This window comes from Chinchilla lanigera, unplaced genomic scaffold, assembly GCF_000276665.1.
Source record: "Chinchilla lanigera isolate Chin_1 unplaced genomic scaffold, ChiLan1.0 scaffold00119, whole genome shotgun sequence".
Lineage (NCBI taxonomy): Eukaryota > Metazoa > Chordata > Mammalia > Rodentia > Chinchillidae > Chinchilla > Chinchilla lanigera.
Genome location: NW_004955520.1, coordinates 2,804,346 through 2,813,246, shown reverse-complemented (window position 1 = coordinate 2,813,246; position 8,901 = coordinate 2,804,346).

Sequence of the window (8,901 nt, the reverse complement as noted above, 5' to 3'; positions counted from 1 at the left end):
GCCAACTTTTGAAATATGGATTCCATTTGTCTTTATTACAGTCAACTCCCACAGTGCCTTTTCCCTATTTATTAATTTTTGAATGTTACTATTAAGCAGAGGTATGTGCCTACTGGACTTAGTCAAAGCTATTTCAGCAAACTTAACAAATGAGAAAAATATATCAACTTAACCTTTTATTATTCTGTCAGTAAATTAGGAGGCATGCAATTATTATAGCTCATAATCCCTTTTCTAAAAAGTCACATGCATTATCACAATAAAATGTCCTGTCAGATCTACAATAATCTTGATGACTCATAGATATGTGATTCTTCTTATTAAGAAAAAAAAGTACAGGAAATCCAATATAAATGAGCTGTTTTCCTCAGTGGTGCAATAAAACTTGGATCCTGGAATATGAGTTTTTGATTATATCATCTACTGATAATCTCTGGGCTCATTTCCTCCCCGTGAGGAACCGGCCTCCTTCCGCCCTGCACCAGCCCCCTTTGGCCACTAACATTTTAGCAATTCTACCCTCAGCTGGGGAGAGGCCTCCTGGTCACCACCACCCCAGTGTAGTATATTTTAAGGGTTGTAAATTTTCACCGTCAGATTTGAGCCAGGGGTGTTAAGCTCCAAAAGATACACATCTGCTTCCTCCTCAAATGGTCTTTTGTTGCGCTTCATGGCAGAGGGAGAGTGCAAGCACCCCAGTGAAGGTGGGAGTGAATTATGGTGTCTCACAAAGAAATCCTCATGACGACAAATATAACCAGCATCCATTCTGTCCTGAAATTCTGCATTTCTTTTCAGAGCTCCATGATAATATTTTATTGCCCTTTAATGAACAGAGCAAGTCACTATTACATTTCTAAAGTGAAAAATTATGTTGTAACCTGAGTCATAACCCTTGAATGTATCTGGTTTCTAAGTTTGGATTTCCAAATGGCAGGTTTTCCTAAATAGGATCCCATGAACACAGGGTCCAGCAAACAAAAAATCAAGCAATGACTCGGGACAGTGCCTGTGGACCCTGCCAACGTATCCAGCCACGAGTGTTTATTAAATACCAACAAGGCTAATCAAAGAGGAGTGCTAGATGTATGTTTATGTTCTCTCTATTCTAATGCCCCACGAACCAAGGGGGGAAGGAGGAGAGATCAGTTATGTAGCTAGCAGCAAGGCAAAGAGATAAATATAGTCAGTTCTCGATTTATAAATGGTTTGGTTCCAAATTCTGTTCAGTAAGTCTTTCTTTTGGAACAGTCAATGCATTTTCCCATAGAAACAAAATTACCAATGGTGGGTAGGTTTCCCAGCCAGCCCACAGAGTGCACTTAACCCGTGTGCAGCCAGAGACGAGCACACTGGGACTTGTTCACCAAGCTTTTGTGGGGACACGCCTTTCTTACCCACTGAAGTGCGTGTCTAGTGCACACTTGGCTGGGGTTAGAGATATAGGGGTTCCGAGCAGTGGCAGTGGCTCCTGTGGGTTGGAGGATAGCGGGCTGGTGAGGGCACAGAGCAGTGGGTGGAGGTGGAGGAGTCCGGCGGGGCTCCCAGATGGTACCTGAGCACATTTTGTCTTGCTGGAAGAGAAGGTGGAGTCAAGGACGGCAGTGAAGGAGGGGGTGTTTTGGGGAAGGGGTGGGCATCAGCATGAGGTCCCCTAAAGCCCGTGGTTCCTGAGTGGGGAGGTCAATTACTACACCAGCAAGGCCTAGCCCAGCAGGGCCCAGGGCCCAGCAAATAAGGGCTTCAGCGTCCATTCTGAGGTGGGATTTCGGAGAGGCCCGTGTCGCTGTACTTGCACTTCAGGACTTTGCTGGGCCCCTGTGTTGAGATGGGCAGAGAAGCCACCCCAGGAGAGCCTGGGCGCCTGCTGGAGTCGTCTCAAGCTAGAGGTAGGTGGCTGAAGAGGCCCTGGGCAGGTGGACGGGAAGGAGAGGACAAGAGGGGCTTAGCAGGAAAGAACGAGTGATGTGGTGCTGAGGGAGCATCAGAGACAAGCAGAAGGGAGGTGGTGTCCAACAAACGGAAGCCAGGGGCAGAGACGGTGTCAAATGCTCTGTTACACGTGTGCCCCGGTCCTTACTCGGTGACTGCGGTGAGAATTGATACTTGGGGGCAATGTACATGTGTGAGCACATGCTCTGTGTGCATGCATGTGAAGTCCAAGAAGGCACAGACCCCGTGGCAGTGTCCTTACCAGCAACAGACGTGTGCCACAGCCAGGGCAGATCCTTATGCCTCCCTGTGTTACTGCTGGACGACCACACTGTCAGAAGCCAAGGACAAGGCGCACATTATAAGGATCAGCACTACCCACCCTTCGCCATTCCCACCACGTCCTGTCCCTGCTTTAGGCCCCTGTCCCACCCTCCTGCACCCTCCCTAGTGCCCTTCACTCCTCTGTGGCCTCCACATGCAGCAAGGTCCCAGAGCTCAGTTATCGGGTTAACATTATCCCTCAGATATTGCAGGCTGATCAGGTCCACAATCTCCCAAACGAGTATACAGTGAGGGCTAAATAAAAAGAGGCAAATGGAATGATTTCAGGGCTCCAAGAGGATCAAAACCCTCTCACAGAATTCGAGATTCTCTCGGGGCTAAGACCAAGACCTTCTCTGGGTGGTCCACTGGTTATCAGAAGGGAGAGGAGTACTCAAGAGGGTGGAACCACTCAAGGACTTCTCCAAGTAAGGTATTAAATTAATCCACCCAGGAGCGAGGTGCCTGAGGTTACAGTCTTTGTCTAGTTGGGATCTGATCCAGGCATCCTGGGCTGTGATCTTGCCTTATCCTTTGAGGCTTTCCAACTTCATTTGCCATTATAGACCTCAGTAGGGACCAGAGACTCACAGAGGTTCACTTACTATGTGTCCACCGCCCATCTCCAGATGACTGCACGCGGGACAGCGATGCTGCTGCCTGCCATTGGCCCAGGCCGACGCCAGCATCCACAGAGGGCCCCCGGCCGGGGCTGCTTCCCTGGGGTTGGTTCTTCAGGCCTTCGGGTGCAGGTCACCATACAGAAGGGGATGCTGGGGTTCCCAGAACGGTGTGCCATGCCCCTCCTGGCCCGTCCCAGGGCCTCTGCTACAGCTCTGAGCACAGCAGTGAACGCACCAGAGATCTGTATGACAACACACAGCAGCACCAGGTCCCCGGCTGTCCTGGATGGAAAGTCATCTGGGAAGGTCACTCCTGAGCAGCCCCCTTCTGCCCCACTAAGTGTGGGACACGTCTCCCACTCAAACTCAAATCCCACGGGCTGTTGCTTTTCCAAATAGCAAAGGGCTGCCGAGTCTGCCTTGATATGAAACATGATGCCCGTGAGGGACACAGAGCTTCGAGGAAGGGGTTCAAGGAGTGGGTACCCGAGGTCACCTGACCCCGAGGTGCCAGTATCAGCTTCAGCCTCCCTTCCTCTCTCTCCCTTCCCCTCTGTGTGCATAGCGGGGTGATTTAAAAAATATAGTGAGTGGAGCCACTGCGCCTGGGGCTCTGGGGGAGACTCCAAAACCTGGGGGAGGGGGAGGGACAGCTTCTGGAGACCCACTGGGGTGGATGCTAAGAGGAAGAGTGAGACTTAGGGGGTTAAGACTGGGTGGGGGGCTCTTGCGGGGGGTGTGACATGAGGAACTTTCTGTTCAAGTTTAGGTGTTGCCCCAAGTAAGGGTCAGATGTGGAGCGAGTTTGGGATGCAATCATTTGTGATCTTCAGCTCTCCTGTTATTTTTTAATTCTTTATTTTTTTTTTGTCTTTTTGACACAGGGTCTTGCTATACAGTTCAGACTGGCCTCAGGCTCACTTTGTAGGCCAGGCTGGCCTCTACCTCGCAACGATCCTCCTGCCTCGGCCTCCCAAGTGCTGGGATTACAGGTGTGCACCACCACACCCGACCAGCTCTCCTTTTAATGTGGCAAATTTGCAGAGGCTCTGCATAAGCCTTGGGAGAGTCAGAGCAGACCAGAGCTGCTGTTGCTGGTGTCTGGTCTGGTCTACCCTATCGGCCATGGTGTGGCTGGCAAAGTCTGTCTCCCCAGCTGGAGAATTTCAGTGCAGAAGCACAGGTTTCCCTGCCTCCATCTCTCCTGCTCTCTCTCTCCTTCCCTCCCTCCCTACAAAATAAATAAATAATATAGTGAATGTTTTAATTTTAAAAATTTGTTACAGTAAAAGACACGTTTCTGTGAGTCCTGCTCAGAGTCCTGCCCCTTACTCTGAACACACGCATCCCATCATTGTTGCCCCTTTCTGCAGCAGCTCTGGAGTCCTCTTTCCTGAGGGTCTTTAGTTACACTGTCCAGCTGCCTCGATCTCTGCAATCGATTCAAAACATTTACCTTTCATGGTTTAGACTTTGAGGAAGAGCCAGAAGGTGCACCCTGTCAGATCCAGTGATGAGGCGGATGAGGTCACGCTGTGTACTTTGATAGCATCTGATAAAGACATGAAAAATATAGTAGCATATCTCTGATTAGAAATGAAAAATTAAGAAAATATAGAATAAGCAAAAAAACCCACATCCCTATTATTACAACTAGAAGTGCCCAGCCAACGTCGTGCCAGTGCCAGTATTTACTGAACAGCATGGGGTCACGTGTGTTACCCAGTGACGTGGTCATTCCCATAGGGCAGGTGGAGGGGCACAGCTGGCCCAGGGCCGGATTGTGAATGTGGCGAAAGCACATTTTGTTTCCTTCTGAAGTTCAATTTTTATATCTAATCTTTCTTCTCTTCTGCTTCTCACCTTTGTTACCTCCTATCTCCCTTTTTCTTTCCTTCAATCCCTAATTTTATTAATTGCCTTTTTTTAAATCAAGGGAATATGGTGTATTAGCAAAGAACAAGCCAAGAAGACCCGCTGGACAGAAGGAAGTGGGCAGTAGGAAGGTGGCTAATGCGACAATTGTGATCTATTGAACTCTCTGCAGACATTAAATAACACCAGGAATTGCTAATCAGCCCTTCCTACCAGCATTCCCTCAGAGACACTTTTAAGAATCTAACGCCGTACCTAAACAAACGCCTGCTCCTGCCGCGAGGAGAGGTCTATACATGGGCTGGTTTTCTGGTCATTTTGTCCAAGCTCTGCTTGTAATGCAAGCAGAGCCCCTCTCCTGAGTGCCAGTTGCAGTCAGCTTGGAGAACGTTCGTCAGGATCTCGCGCTGCGTGATGAGTCGCAATTGGTGAATTCCGCCCGGGTTTGTGGATTACGGTCTGAGAGCAAGAGGCAAGTTTCTGAGTTTCTGGGAGATGGGGGTGTGGCCACGGGAGGTACTGAGTGCAGAGCAGACATGGAGAATGAAGACGTCCTGAGACCAGCATGGAAGGATAAACAGCTCCCTTCTGGATAAGGCTGTCAGATCTAAGAGATAAAACTATGGGGCTGTCGGAGATGCAAGGGACACTAAAACAATCGCTCCTTTCTTAACCGGAAGTGTAATTAGAAGTGCGATTTTATCTAGTAACTCTACTTCTGCCTAGGAGTTGCATCAGGGAAGTAAAAGGGACAGGAAGTCCTTGCAGTTCTCTGGGGTCTTCGAATCTATTTAAGCAGAACCTCCCCAGCTCCCTCAGCTCCTCTTCATAAATCTTCTCCTCTCAGATCTGACTCCTGGGGCCGAGGCCACTCTCTGGATGAGGATTTTCCTGAGAAGGAAGAAGCCACCACCGGCATCTCGGGCTGGAGTAGCTCTGCTGAGATGGGGTGCAGAGGCTGCGGATAAGGATGTAGGGGTCTGGACAGGGGTCCCTGCTCAACGCCACCCTTTGGAATAGGGACTTCAGATCCAGATGTCACATTGTCCCTAGGAGAGGTGCCTGACAAGGCTGGCACCTGGTGGACGACGAGTACCCACCGGAGTGGGGGAAGGAAATCATCTGGGAGGGGGAGGCATGCTGTCTCTGCTGTCCCGACTCCAGAGGAGGTTTGGTAGAGGTGGAGCTCAGGACTGGCCTGTCAGTGCACAGCGTTTCTGCGCCTCTGAGTGACCAGACGCGTCTTTTTTTCTAGGGGACAGGCAGGTCCCTGATAGGGCTGGCTTTTCTGGCTATCGGGAAAGTAAGGCCTAGAACTAGGTTTAGGGGTTTTGCACTGAAGGAGAAAATCTATCCATCTTCTTTGTAACTGACTTTGGTATCTTTTACCTTAGTAATTTTTAATACATAATTTTTGACTTAATAGGTGAATTCACTCAAAGCGGTCAATTTTTAAAAACAATAGAAAAAATAGAGAAAAGAATTCCTCCCTTACTGGCTATCGGAACCCGTTTCCGTAAAGTCCCAACATTAACAGCTTCTTATGCGTCCTTTCCTGTTTTTCTCTACACTCATGTGAGCATGAAAATGCATGTCTGTGTGTGTATGTGGGCAAGCATACACACATACACATACATGAAGTATATACAGTATAAGACTTTGAAAGGAATAGTGTACATTGTTTAAAAACTGGAATTTTTGTTGTTGTTGTTGTGACCAGGAATCAAACTCAGGACCTTAACGCTTGCCAGGAAGGAGCTTGTGCCACTGAGCTACATCCTCCGCCCTACAAAGTGGAATTATTAATTACAAGTTACTTTAAATTCCATTTCACATATAATGTCTTAAACATTGCCCTCCTCAACAGAAGTTAAATGCATTCTTTTAATGCCTTTTACATATTTAATGATGTGAAATCCTATTTTTTTTTTGTCATTCAGACTGGGCTGGCTAGCATTAAAGATGCACTTGACATGCGTGTAGCTTTTGATTCTATAGGAAAGAGTCTGGACACGAAGGTCGCCGGGCGGGGACCACACGTGTGCTTGGCATTTCACAGGCATCACGCGGTCATTTTGCAGAGCATCAGGGGCAATGCCCATCCGGGCCCTCCCGGGCCTGTGGGAGCCGCGTCCTTGTCCACTCGGGTGCCCAAGCTTCTGTCAGTCTGGGGGAGGGAAAAGTGATGTTTCACCTTCACTTGCTTCTCTTGAACTTTACATGAACTTCAATGTATTTGCTGACCTACTGGCCTTCTGGAAATCCATTTCTCTGAATTGCCAGCTTATATTCTTTATCCAGTTTTCAAATTAACTTTTATGTGCTCCTTGTATATTAGGGATTGTATTACTCTGCCACTGTGCTAGCATTACTATTCTTTGCATCTATTATTTACCTTTTGCATTTGTTTACTGGGGTTTTTGCCATGTAAAAATTTTTTTTGGGGGGCTGGGACTCGAACTCAGGACCTTGCACTTGCCAGGCAGATCTTGTGCTGCTGAGCTATATCACTGGCTCTTGCCATGTGAGATTTTAAATTTTTACATAGCTGCTCAGTTTGATTTTTATTTCTTAATGTTTTTATGATAGGAGAACTGTGTCTTTGTGGTAGAAATTCAAATGTTAGGCACAGGATGAGAAGTAAGTTGTCCTCAGTTTCAGACTCCTTAGCTCAGTACCCCAGAGAGTGCAGTTGTCAGTGTAGTTTCAGGTTTACCAATTTGGAATTTTCTGTGTATGTTAGCTCATCCTCCTTCTCTTCTTCCTCTTCCTCTGCCTCTTCCTCCTCCTCCTCTTCCTTCCTCTCTCTCTCTTTCAAATTTGCTCACATTTACTGACCACTCGCTGTATTTCAGGAGTCATCCTAAGCTCTACAGATGGTCGAGAACTGGGCAAACTTCCTGCTTACGGTACTTGCATTCCAGTGGTGGAAAAAAATAAGAAATTAATAGGTAAATAAAATAATTCAGTGTAGTGTTAAGCTCTGTAAAGAACTAAAGTAGCGTTAGGACACAGGAAGCAATGCAGAAGGGACAGGAGACGGGGTGTGGGTAAGCAGTCTCAAGGGGGAATCTATTAGCGATCTGGGCACCCTGGGAAGTGATTTTGCTCTTTTAAAAAATTGCTGTGGACCACTTGTTCATTTTAGGGCAGGAACTCAGGTGATATCTACTTAGCAGTACATGGAAATTCACCCATGTGGGAAGCTTTTGTCTTGCTAACACTGGGTGACCAATTTCAGTTACGGGACGCCCTGTGCCTGCACATCCATGTAAGTGCCTACGCCTGCAGCCCCAGTCCTTCCCCGCCTGTGGAGCGTTCTGTGCCCTGGGGACCTCTCTGCTGCCCCAGAGAAGTGCTGCTCCTGTGGTAAAGGGGTCTCAGCCAGCAAGGCAGAAGTGGATCTCCTGGGTCACTCTAGTCACGTGGAGCACGTCCAAGCTCTGGCTCCTATGAGGCCGGGCCGACTGTGGTTATTTTTCCAGTTTATTTCCAGCTCTCATGAACACGCATATCTTGAGGTGACTATTTTCAGGCTGAAAACAAACAGTCTAAAATTCTTCTTTTCCCCCAGGCACAGCCATATTGAAAACAGTGTCCTGGAAACGCAGCAGCTCCTGCGGTGACAAGGGTCGCTCGCTCCTGGGCTCTCTTTGTTGTGGCCTGGAGGGCCCGGCCGGTTTCTGGGAAACCGGGCAATGTGGAAGTGAAAGAGATTCTTTGCCCCACACGCCTGGCCGCTGCTACCGAGCCTCCAAACACAAACAAGTGTCACACCGCGCGTGGGGGAAAGGAGAAGTGGAGGTGGAGTCGGCCTGGGCACTCAGGACTCCTGTGTCGCTCAGCTTCTGATCTGTTCTCGGTTGCTTCTGAGAGTTAGGATGTTTGTTACAAGTAAGCGGGGCTGCACCGCTGCAACCCCAGCAATCAGGAAGCTGAGGCAGGAGGATTGCTGTGAGATGCAGGCCAGCTTGAGCTATGCAGTGAGTTCAAGGCCAGTCTGAACTGCATGGCGAGATCCTGTTTCAAAACACCAAAGCAACAAAACAGTAGGAAACAAACACAGGACCTATGGAGGCTGCTGTGTAACTTGTCCCATGGCTACCCTTCCCTGCTCTGAAAGGCCCAGCACTCACCCCCAGGGGCT